Genomic DNA, 13,071 nt, shown 5'->3' on the forward strand with positions numbered 1-13,071 from the left:
TACATCTTCTCTGTTCCGCATCTGCTCTTTTAATAATAGTCTGACCCTCCCCCTGCACCCGGCTCCCAGATCATCGCTAATATAGCAAATGGGAAAGTCAAAATAGAGAAGCTTGGAGGCTTTAAAGAAAGGAGACTAAGTCTCCAAAACGGAATAAATGAACTCTTGAAAATCCTGGTCTACTCTGCTTAATGCAACAAGCTACAAATAAGCTGAACTTTTAATAAAGGAAATACCATTCTAGATATTTGAGAGGGGCAGGGGTCACTGTTAAAAACTCTATAGTGAATTATTTATAGAGTGATATAAATAATCATAAAGCAATGCAATATTGTAGCATGGATTTCATTTTGCAAAGTGTATCCACAAACATTCCATTCAATTAAACAAGCAGTTGTTAAGTGTCTATGATCTGTGAGGTATTGTGCTAGCTACTGAGGGCACAGAGACAGAAGTGAAACAGTTTTCACCCTCAAGGAGATTATGTTCTACTGGGTGATGCCTCCTGTGTTCAGACTTTTTCTTTTTGTTTGGAGTTGTGATTACACTGGTGCAGGGAAAAGTCAGTGGGATAACTTCCTTCTCTCATATAAATAAGCAACAACTCTGTAGCTTACAGTCATGTGAATTTGCCCAGGATGAAAGCTGGGTTAACTGAATTGTTCCTGGTCATCCACCTAGTAGGTGTAAGAGAAAGGTTTGGAGGCAAGAACAGCTGTCTTTCCATTATCGCACATGCTTCTGATGTATATTAATAAGCAGATACAAAGTAAATGCTAAGTAATTTCATGAAGTGAAGACCACTACCATCTGGGAGGACAAGGACACCAATTAATTAATCATTGATCATTTATTAAGTGCCTACTATATGCCAGACACTGGTGATACAAAAAGAATGGAATGAAGCAGTTCCTAGTCACAAGCACTGGAATGATCTTTGCTCTGCATTGCCATTTCCAAGTTCTCTCCCTACTTCCATCACTAAGTAATGTTTCCTCCTTTGAGATTTGTACAACTCATCTCTACAACCCACTCAGTATCCTAGTATCGGATGCATACAGATATCCAGGTCGCTTCCTTTCCCCCTCTTAATGAGTTTGGTACATGACTGACAATTTTTCTGTCTTCCCCAAATACTGGCCTCTTATGGCAGGATATCAATATACATATGAACTCTTTTCTCAGATGCCCTAGTCAGTCAATTCCTCACCCCATTCATTTCCTATGACCTACTCCTCCACCACACCTCAGCCACATAAAGATAATCGTACTCTTAAATAGATAAGCCATGACAACTGACTTGATTTGGGAAACTACTGATAAATAAAAGATGACTCCAATGTTTTTTTATCATGTATCATTTGAAGAATGTTGCCATTAATTGAGATAAAGAAGTTGGAAAGAAGAATGTGTTTTGCAGAAAGATCTATGACCTAATTACACTCATTCAGTATTAGTTACCTGTCTTCTGGGCTAAGTACCAGGTATAATGAGGAATATCAGTATATGTGGAACATGGACCTTGGCTTCAAGAAGCGTCTCTTCTAAAAGGGGGATAAAAGAATACTGGCTGGAATTTATATTGTGCTTTATATTTGCATCTCATGCCATTGATCTTCATAGCAACAACATCCAGCAGATGATGCAGTTAGTATTATTTCCAAGATGAGGAAACTGAGTCAGAGAGGTTCAGTGTTTTGCCTAATGTTAAATAGCTAGAAAATGTCAGATTTCTGACCCCAAAACAGGAAGGTGATTATCACATTCTATTACTGAGTAAGTGCCAAATTCCACACTCTTCATCTTTGCACTGGCTATTGCCCGGCCTGGAATGCTCTGCCTCCTAATTTTAGCTTCTTAATTTTCCTGGCTTCTTATAAGACTTATTTCAAATCCTCCCTCTTGCAGGAGGCCTTTCCCCCATCAACAGTTACTGTTTTCTTCTTTGAGATCATTTTCATGCACTGTGAAGCTCAGATACCATGTGGCCCCTACCCCCTGTCTAAAGATTCTCTTCTGGACCCTCCTGGCTTAAGAGTGATTATCAATAAGAACGGCTGCCTTTTCCCTGATGTCTTTCTTTTCTTTGCCTCATTAAATGGGCCATGCCCTGGCTATCTCTTAAACAGACCTATTCAATGAATGTGTGTTACCTCACCCTAAGTGAATACCTTCATGGGCCAAGGTCCCCCAGTGCATTCTGGTCATCTCCAGTCATCCTGATGAATATCTGGTCACTGAATCCAGATAGCTCAGGAGGAGAAGTGAGGCTGGTGACCTGCACAGCCCTCCCTCACTCGAAACAAAGTCAAGTGCAAGTCATGTCATCATTTCTCAGATGGCATGGTCTTCTTTGACAATGAAGGATGAACACAACAACAATTGACTTTCTCTCTCTCTCTCTCTCTCTCTCTCTCTCTCTCTCTCTCTCTCTCTCTGCCTTCCCTTATAAAACTCTACCATTTGTCTATTACTCAATTCTCTCTCCAGGCCATCTCCCCTGCACTAGCCACTCTCTCCCCTTTCCCCTATCTTGGACCCTTGGTGAACAAATTCAGCTCTGTACTGTCTTTTTCTCTTGCATCTCTAGTCTCCTTATCATTTTATTGATTAAAATTTCCTAGCCTCAGTTTTGGATCACCATCCAGCCTCTTCACTCTTACACATTTGCTGTGGAATTAAAGTACAGAAAATCATGCAACCATTCTGACTAGATTCCCAACAAATTTGTTACACCACCTCCACTGGGCCCTTATTGCTACCGAGCTATCCTTCTATACCTCCCTTATTAACTCATTTTCCCAATCTTCCCAGTGACTCTTCTGAATCTTTTCATCCCTCCTCAAATATCTCATGGCTCCCCTTCCCTTTATCCTTTTAGCTTAGCATGTATTTAAAAAGAAATTGAAGCAATTTGCTATGAACTCCCTCTTCTCTCCTCTTCCTCATCTCCTATCATTTGGATGCCTTCTATTTCCTCCTTCACCCCTGTCTCAGATAATGAGGTAGCCTTACTCCTCACCAAGATTAACTCTGCTACCTGATGAAGAAATTGCATTCCATCTTGTCTTCTCCCATAGATTGCCCCCTCTGTCATCTCCACTCTATCACTTTTCTTCAATTTCTTCCTGTCTACTGGCTCCCTTTCCTTCTGCTTATAAGCATGTCCTTGTCTTCCTTATCTACACACACACACACACACACACACACACACACACACACACACACACCAAAAAAACAAAACTTGCTTACTTTTTCTATCTCTGTTAGCTATTGTCCTATTTCTCTTCTGTCCTTTGAGGCTAAACTCTTTCTGAAGGCTGTTTACAATAGGTACCTCCACTTTCTCTCTAAATTTCTTCTTAATGCCTTACTTCTGACCTCATCATTATACCAAAACTACTCTCTTCAAAATTGCCAATTATCTCTTCATTGACAAATTCAATGGTCTTTTCTCAATCCTCATTGTCCTTTATGTTTTGTAGTCTTTCATTCTGTTGATCTTTTTCTCTTCTCCTCTTCTTTCTAGGTTTTTGGGACACCACTTTCTCCTGTTTCTCCTTCTGTATATCTGCCTGTTCCTCCTCAGTTTCCTCTGCTAGATCCTTATCAGGATCATGGCCTCTAATCATAGGTGTCCCACAGGGTTCTGTCTTGGGCTCTTTTCTCTTTTCCTACTATACTGTACCTGGTGATATTATCAGCCCCCATGGATCTCTATGATGATGATTCTCAAGTTTGTCTATCCTGTCCTAACCTCTCCACTGAACTCAAATTTTACATCTCCTACTGCTTCAGACATCTCAGATTAGATACCCAATAGATATCTTAAATTCAACATGGCCAAAACAGAACTTACTATCTTTTCCCCTAACCCTCTCCTCTACCCCATCTTACCTTTTCTATTAGTATAGAAGGTGTTGGTGGATATGGGGTAAGAGAATTGAGTTCCATTTTAGAAATGTTGAGAAGCCTTTGGGATATTTGGTTTGAATTCTCTACTGGGAAGGTGGAGATGCATGACTGGAGCTCAAGAGAGCAACCGGGACTGGCTACTTATATTGATGATGATAATTAAACACATAGAAACTAACGAGGTCACCATGTGAGAATGTAGAGAGAGAGAGACCAGAAGAGGATTCAGCACAGAGCTTTGGGGAGCACCCATGGGGCAGCTTGAGAGACTGGAGTAAAGGGAAACGTAATGAGGGATGAGGACAAGAGCCTTTATGAAGGAGAGAGAGGGAGAAGAGGGAGCTCATGGTGAATGGAAAGGACTTGTAGAAGAGGTGCACTTGGGCAAACACTGAACCATTCTAAAATACACAGATGAGGGAATTAATTCCAGGCATGAGGGACACAAATTATGAAAAGATATGTAGAGATAGAGATAGAGGGAAATATACATTTACATACATATATACATACACATACACACATACATTATATAGGTATATGCATATGTATGTATATGTTTATGTGTCTGAATTTTATTTATGGTTTATTTTATGTTTGCTCTTGTTTTGGTAGCACTAGGTGACCAAAACCTAGAATCATAGAGATTTTGTAAAGTATATCACTAAGATGACAGAGAATCTGAGACTGTTCCCAGATATTCAGCAGCATCCAGTTTGGGGAGGAGCTCCAATGGTCTCAAGGAAATGACCTCTATCTAACTTTGTGGGTACTACATGGGGGAAGAAGAAGATAAGGAAGTAGAGAGCATAGAGATAGGATGTGAGTACACAGCTTTAAGAATGGGAGGACACATCGTGTAGTAAAAGGACTGAACTGTAGAAGATCTTCCACAGAGCCCATAAAATACCCTGTAAAAATGACTCTAAACAAATTTTAGAGGAGCAGAAGCCACAAATTGATACAGTGAAAGAGATTTCCAGCTCAAGACAGCCTGGAAGGCCAACAGGAAATGTCTATCACACTGGGCTCGGAGCAGAGAACAGCGCAGCCTTGGCTGCATGGCATGGCAGGGACAGGACTGGAGCAGGCTTCAGGTGTGGAATCCTGGGTAGCAGCTATAGCTCCCAGATTGCTCAACCCAGAAATGCCAAAGAGAGCTTCAAAGGTCAGTGAGAAAGCATTTTCACCTGGGTGACAAGGGAATGTGGTCTGACCCTGCCAGCAACATCCACTGCAGTAGCAGCATTCATTTTTGGAGCCCTAAATCTCAAAGCCCTGGGGGAATTGAGCAACTGATATGGGTCTCAGCCCTGATTGGCAGTCCCGGGGTGAGGAGGAGTGCTGGCTGGCATGGTAGAGCTGGTGGAGGCTCTGGAGAGGGAATCCTACTCACAGATCCTGGGTAGAAAAGCTTGGGGTTGCTCCTAGACCAGAGTGCAGGCCAGGAGAGGAGTAAACTTCTCTCCCTTAATTGTGCCATGTTGGAGGAACTGAGGACTTACAGGTCCCTAGAGTATACCTCTCTCTTGATAAAGGACTGAAAAGTCATGTAACTGACTGGGAAAATGCCCAAAAAAGGGAAAAAATAAGACTATAGAAAGCTACTTTCTTGGTGAACAGGTATTTTTTTCCATCCTTTCAGATGAGAAAGAACAATGCTTACCATTAGAGGGAGACATAAAAATCAAGGCTTCTGCATTGAAAACCTCCAAAACAAATATGCAGTGGTCTCAGTTCATGAAAGAACTCAAAAAGGATTTTGAGGTAAGAGAGGTAGAGGAAAAATTAGGAAGAGAAATGAGAGTGATGCCAGAAAATCATGAAAAGTGAGTCAACAGCTTGCTAAAGGAGACCCCAAAAAATGCTGAAGAAAATAACACCTTTAAAAATAGACTAACTCAAATGGCAAAAGAGGTCCAAAAAGCCAATGAGGAGAATGCTTTAAAAAGCAGAATTAGCCAAATGGAAAAGGAAGTTCAAAAACTCACTGAACAAGATAGTTCTTTAAAAATTAGAATGAAGCAGATGGAAGCTAATGACTTCATGAGAAACCAAGAAATTACAAAACAAAGCCAGAAGAATGAAAAAATAGAAGACAATGTGAAATATCTCATTAGAAAAACATCTGACCTGGAAAATAGATGCAGGAGTGACAATTTAAAAATGATGGGATTACCTGAAAGCAATGATCAAAAAAAGAGCCTAGATATCATCTTTTATGAAATTATCAAGGAAAACTGCCCTGATATTCTAGAACCCGGGGGAAAAATAAATATGGAAAGAATCCACAAATCACCTCCTGAAAGAGATCCAAAAAGAAAAACTCCTAGGAATATTGTTGCCAAATTCCAGAGTTCCCAGATCAAGGAGAAAATATTGCAAGCAGCTAGAAAGAAACAATTCAAGTATTGTGGAAATACAATCAGGACAACACAAGATCTAGCAGCTCCTACTTTAATGGATGAAAGGGCTTGGAATATGATATTCCAGAAGTCAAAGGAACTGGGATTAAAACCAAGAATCACCTACCCAGCAAAACTGCATATAATCCTTCAGTGGAAAAGATGGTCATCCAATGAAATAGAGGACTTTCAAGCATTCTTGATGAAAAGACCAGAGCTGAATAGAAAATTTGATTTTCAAACACAAGAATCAAGAGAAGCATGAAACGGTAAACAAGAAAGTAAAATCATAAGGGACTTACTAAAGTTGAACTTTTTATATTCCTACATGGAAAAATAATATTTGTAACTCTTGAAACTTTTCTCAATATTTGGGTAGTTGGAGGGATTACACACACACACACACACACACACACACACACACACACACACACACACACACATAGATGAAGGGCACAGGGTGAGTTGAATAGGAAGAGATGACATCTAAAAAATAAAATAAGGGGGTGAGAGAGGGATATATTATGAGGAGAAAGGGAGAAATCAAATGGGGCAAATTATCTCTCACAAAACAGCCAAGAATGAGTGTTTTCAATGGAGGGGAAAAGGGGGGAGGTGAGAGGGAAAAAGTGAAGCTTACTCTCATCACATTTGGTTTAAGGAAGGAATAACATGCACACTCAATTTGGTATGAAAATCTATCTTACACTAAAGGAAAGTAGGGGAGAAGGGGATAAGTGGGGTGGGGGGGATGATAGAAGGGAGGGCACATGGGAGGAGGGAGTAATTAGAAGTAAACATTTTTGGGGAGGGACAAAGTCAAAAGAGACAATAGCATAAATGGGGGGCAGCCTAGGATGGAGGGAAATATAGTCTTTCACAACATGACTATTATGGAAGTCGTTTGCAAAACTATGCATATATAGTCTATATTGAATTGCTTGTCTTCTCAGCAGGAATGGGTGTGGAAAGAGGAAGGGAGAGAGGTTGGAACTCTAAGATTTAGGAACAAATGCTGAGAATTGTTTTTGCATGCAACTGGGAAAAAGAAATACAGGTAATGGGGTATAGAAATCTATTTTGCCTGACAAGAAAAGAGAAGATGGGGATATGGGAAGGAAGGGGTGTGATAGAAGGGATGGCAGATTGGGGGAAGGGCAATCAGAATACACAGTGTTTTGGGGTGGGGGAAAAGGAGAGATAGGGTGAAAATTTGGAACTCAAAATTTTGAGGAAATGAATATTGAAAACTAAAAATAAATAAATAAACGTAAAAAAAGAAAAAAGAGTGGGAGGAGACAAAATAGGCATGTGAAAAGAATGAGCTAAGGCTGAAACTAGGCCAAGGTAGCAGTTGGGATAGTTGGTAAGAATGAAATCAAGACAATGCCTTTCTTCCCCCTGCTTTTCTCCAGCAAATTGGGAAAATCTCATTTAGAGTTCAAATTCTAATCCCATTATTTAGAAATCCTACCCTTAAACAACTGGAAATATGCTGTAGCAAAGAAAAAAGAGGTGAATTCAGGTGTGTGACCCAAAACAATCTTCTAACTTTGAATGTTTCTTTGCATTTTTTTGTTATTTAATAAATGCTTACTGATGTTGATAAATGATGCTGATGAGTATTGTTAATAAATTTCAGGGTCAATAATAGTGATTTTATATAAACCCACAAGTTCATGGACTCCTATTGGAGAGAAGGGAAGCTAGCCCATGGGAGAACTGATTTTCCTGGTCTTGCTTCATGGTGGGAGTCAAGCTAATTAGAAAGATATCCATTATTTTTGAGACTATATCAAATCTACCCACTAGACTGCCTTTGAACCTAAAGAGAAAGAATCAGACTAGGAAATGAACCGGTAGCTAAGTCTCCAAGTGTACCTGAAAGTCATTGTATACTTATGTCACCGTGCTCTATTTTATATAATGAATTTTCTAAAAAGTGAGATCTACCATTCAACATCTCCTTGAAGTGATTGTTGGGCAAGCTTTATTTTGGGGAAGGCAGACTTTCCCATGTCAGAAAACCCTTGGTTTTATTTCTCAAATGCTCCCAATTGAAGTCATGAACTAGAATAGTCAGACAGTATTTGTTTGATATATTTTAGATTTGGCCTGAGGAGTTAGACCAAGGAACAATTTGCATGTTTGAGGAAAGGTATTTTATCCTACAGAGAATGAGGAATGATTAAAGTTTTGAGGTGCTGAGGAGTGATATCATTATAACTATGCATTTGGAAGGTGAGAATTTTCTTTTTTTTCTTTGCTATTCATACAATTATGTGATCTTGGTGATCAGCATGCTGGCAAAGGTCATAGTTGGCTGCAAAGTATAAGGAAAGTTCCACTAATTATGAACTTTGTAACCTTGGGGAAGTCACTTATCTTTGTGGAGACAGAGTTTCCCCATCTATAAAATGAGATTTGGACTAGAGATTTCCAGGGTCCCTCCCAGTTATAATTCTATGATTCCAGGAATTCGAGATTCCTATGATTCTGTGTTGGAGAATAGAGAAATGAGACAGTAAGACAGAAGATCAATTAGGAGGTTATTACAAAAGATAATGAGAGCCTGGATAAAGATGATGGCAATGGTAATGATAAGAAGATGGATGCAAGACTTATTTTAGCAAGGAAAATTGATAGGACTTGGAAACTGATTGGAGAATGAAGGGAAAAAATTAACAATGACTACAAGATTTCAGTCCTAGATGACTGGGTGAATATTGGTTTTGTCAACAGAAATAGGAAAGTTGAGGCAGGTTGAAGAGAGAGGAATAATTAGGTCAGTTTTGTCTATGATCGTTAGGGGTCTCGGAGAAATATTTAGCATGTAAATAAAGACCAGAGTCCAGAAGACAGAGTGCGGCTAGACCTGGATTTAAGTATGATCTGCATAGAGAGAATTGATGCTAAGGGCATGGACAAGAACTCCAAAGGATAAAATTCAAAGAAAAGAAGAGAAAAGAGCCAAGGATAGAACCTTGGGAGATGATTAAAATTTGGGGATAAGAGGAAAATGAGGAGTCAGTGAAGGAAGTCAGGAAGGATTGGTTAAAGAGACAGGAAAATCAGGGGAACCACTTTCATGGAAGTGAAAGGAGTGTCAAGATGGGGGTGGCAAAAAGGATCCAGGAAAAAGAAACCTGAGAAGAGGTCATTGAAATTGACAATTAGGATGTCACAGAACATAGAGGAGAGAAATATTTAAAAGCTAGAGTGGGTAGTGCGTGGGGAGACTGTAGAAATCTTGTGTGCAAGCATCATGTCTTAGATGATTGGTAGTAAAGGGGAGAGGATATATAAGAAAATTGATTAAGGAAGAAGCAGGATCAAGGGAAATTCTGTTTCCCATGGCAGCAGGTCATGATAAGTGAAAGTTGCTATTTCCCAGGCCCCTAGAGAACCAAGACTGCTAGTCACAAAGAAGGACCAAGGTGAATGCTTTCCTCTATTGCCAAAAGTCTCCATCCTTTTAGTTTTAAGGTCCAGCCTTGGTAGCTTATATAGATTCACCTAAATAGCACAGGGAATACCCTCCCAATGCCTAGCTGTAGATGTTTTTCTTTGTAGATGCTTGAGAAAAGAATCAGAGCACAATCTCTTTCCAAAGTCACTGACTTCTTCAAGCTTCTGCACCCAAAAAGAGGGGAGTGGAGAGGAGTAAACTGAGAGGTCTGGGAGACACTAATAGCTACCTAACTGCAGACCTGCATGCAGATGTGTAGAAAGTGGAGATTATGGAACAAACGTTCAATTCTTAACTGACATAAAGCACCATAAAGTGCATTCATAAGAATGTACATATAAATTCGTGGGACAGAAGAATCTAAGCAAATGGCTTTCCAAGGACTTGCTGCATCTTGCTTGGTGAGTAGGTATTTCTTGACTATTTTTGAGGCAGACATTAAAACCTGCAGCACAGTCATTTAGAATTTCAAAGGTTTCTTCTTCAGGGGGTAGAATACAAAAGGCACCACAGTTATTCACATAATGCTGGGATGGTGGGAAACAGCAGCATACCATTAAGTAAGACTGTGCTGCAAACCTTTATGGAGAAGGCAAGGCTCTGCTCTGCTAGGAAAAAGAAGACACCTCATTATGGTTGTCCTTTCTTATTTTTTAACAAAGATGATTATCGTTATGGTTTTTCTTGCAGACTCATTTACTTATTCTCTCTAGGTTGGGTGAGTTCAAGATGGAAGAGACAATTTTTTAAAAAGCAGTTCGTGGATCATTAAAGAATCTGAAAACATTGAAAATTCAGTACACAGCCTCATTCTCTCTCTCTCTCTCTCTCTCTCTCTCTCTCTCTCTCTCTCTCTCTCTCTCTCTCTCTCTCTCTCTCTCTCTCTCTCTCACCTTTTTGCTGAGAGCTCTGGGTGTCAATCACTGGTTAGAGAAAACAGCCCAATCCAAACCAGGACCCTCCTGGATCAAGGCAGATGTTTTTCACCACTGTCCTCCATTTCTCCCCCCTTGGATTTAAATACAGTAATGAACTAAGTGAAGGGGTGGAAGGAAGAAACAAAGTCAAGCCTCACCTATGCAAAGCATTCCCTCCTCCAACATATTATTACATGGCATTTCCCAGTTCCCCCTTCTCTTTGTTGGTAAATTACATGAGATGAATGCCACAGATCTAAGTTTGAAAGCCAGGAGCCAAGGCTGCCTGCAACAACTACAAGCAGACAACATTGTCTCTGAACCTCTATTGTTTCTATTTCGGGAGCACATTGAGTGATTAGTTTGGGTAACAGTAACATCACATTACCTTCTACAGGCTGGAAATGTCTTTTAAAACTGAGGCAACACTGAAGCCATGTGATACAATACTGTAGACAGAGCCAAGTGGAATACATCAAAGAGAGCCTTGATGCAGATGTTTCATGCAGAAGAAAATTAGGTCAGAGACCACTTCAATTTCAGCTTCTGCCAGGCTTGTTTGAGAGTTTCCAGTGAATTCCTAATGAATAGCTGCTAGGGCACTTTTCTCTCATTCAGTCACAAACTGCCACAGCCAGATGAGCTTTCCGTGTGGAATCTTTTCTCATTATTTAAAACTGCTACTTTGTGTTCTGACATTCTAGAACCCTTCCCAACTCACCGCTACCAGAGTTCTTCCTGAAACAAACAAACAAATTTAAAATAAAAGCAATGAATCAAGTTGTATTGTTCAATTTCTGTGTGTGTTTCTCTGTCACTCGCATACACACACCTCTCCATCACACATAGCTATAATATTCATTATCTATCATCTATCTATATCTATCTATCTACCTATCATCTATCTATCTATCTATCTATCTATCTATCTATCTATCTATCTATCTATCTATCTATCTATCTATCTATCTATCTATGCTCCTCTCATGTATCCATTTTTAACATGTTTTAATACTCCCCAAAATCCTTTATTTGCCCTTGTATCCAGGCAGGCACACAAACAGCTGCCAGGGGCATTCTCAAATGTAGTGCTTTCAGAATCTTACTCAACCTTTGAAGAGACTGAGTGGACAACAGAAGTCCAAAGTGCTTTGTTGATTCCTTGCAGGGTGTGTGAATGTGGATGTGTATTTGTATAAAAAGCTTTTTTTTTTCTTCCCCTCTGAAGAGAGCAGAGAAAGAGTCTGACCTCAATGGGAGTAAATGATGCATCTTTCTCCCACCCACTAAATCTCACACTATATGGTGGATTTTGAGCATTTTAATTTGGAGTAACTTGGCACCTTTGTTTTTCATAGGATCACTGCCACCCCTTCTCCTGTGGTTTCATATGAACTCCTTTGGAGGTAGGGGAGAGATTCCCTTAATCAGTGTGCAGAGAGAAGTTGCCAGATCCTAAATCCTAGGAATGCATTTGGAAGAGAGGAGACAGAGAGATGTTTGAGCATGCTGTAGGTCTCAAGGACCTCCCTGTATCCACAGATCTGATGACATTCCAATTTCCTGTGCAGCCTCTTCACATCATCCCCCCAAATATTTCTCCACTCCCCAAACCCAAATATGGCAGCCAAATTTCAATCTTGTGTGATTGTAGTCTTTCAGTATTATTCTGCCTTCCTTTTCTCTAAAGCACTGGAGCTTTAATTAAGCATAGTGCTCAATTCTGAGATCTGCAAACAGGAGAGAGCAAGAGTTCTGGAATGCCTCTTAAAACCCACCTCTATATCAGCTCAGAATAGTTACCTGTCAAGAAGGTTTGTATTTTCTTTGTGTTCTCTTTAAAAAATGAAGTTGTCTTTGTTGAAAATCTGTAGTCTTGGTTTCTCCCTTCTTCCTCTCCCACTCCCAGCTCTTGCACATGGACACAAACAAACTGATGATTAAAACTTCTTTAATATATAATCCTTCTTTTGCATTGTTGATAAATTATAACCCTTGGGAATAGCTTCCTGAGGGCTGTGATTACTTATCTATTAATGATGAGGAGGAGATGACAATGACAATGACAATGACGATGACGATGACGATGATGATGACGATGACGATGACGATGATGATGATGATGATGATGATGATGACGATGATGATGGCATTAAATCCAAAGCTAGGAATTGTCTGCTTTTAAGTCAGGTGTTTTTTCTTCATTCATTTGGTCATGCCCAGCTGGCTAAATGTATAGGTACATACATCATAAGGCATAAAATATTTTCGTGTAAGAAAGGGTTAGGTTAACCAAAAAGATGATTCTATTTGAATTGGTCTCTAATACATCATGTGGAACACATGGCAAAATTGGACTGTTTGA

General features: G+C 39.8%; 1 long non-coding RNA gene across 1 annotated transcript in view; it reads right to left on the minus strand.

Moving 5' to 3' along the window:
- Positions 1-11,347, minus strand: part of LOC140522461 (uncharacterized) — a 47,486-nt gene extending 36,139 nt beyond the window's left edge. The window contains exon 1 of the long non-coding RNA XR_011973352.1: positions 11,095-11,347. This is a non-coding gene — a long non-coding RNA (uncharacterized lncRNA). The remainder of the gene's footprint in view (positions 1-11,094) is intronic.
- Positions 11,348-13,071: the final 1,724 nt, after the last annotated feature.

This window comes from Notamacropus eugenii, chromosome 1 (assembly GCF_028372415.1).
Source record: "Notamacropus eugenii isolate mMacEug1 chromosome 1, mMacEug1.pri_v2, whole genome shotgun sequence".
Classification (NCBI taxonomy): Eukaryota; Metazoa; Chordata; class Mammalia; order Diprotodontia; family Macropodidae; genus Notamacropus; species Notamacropus eugenii.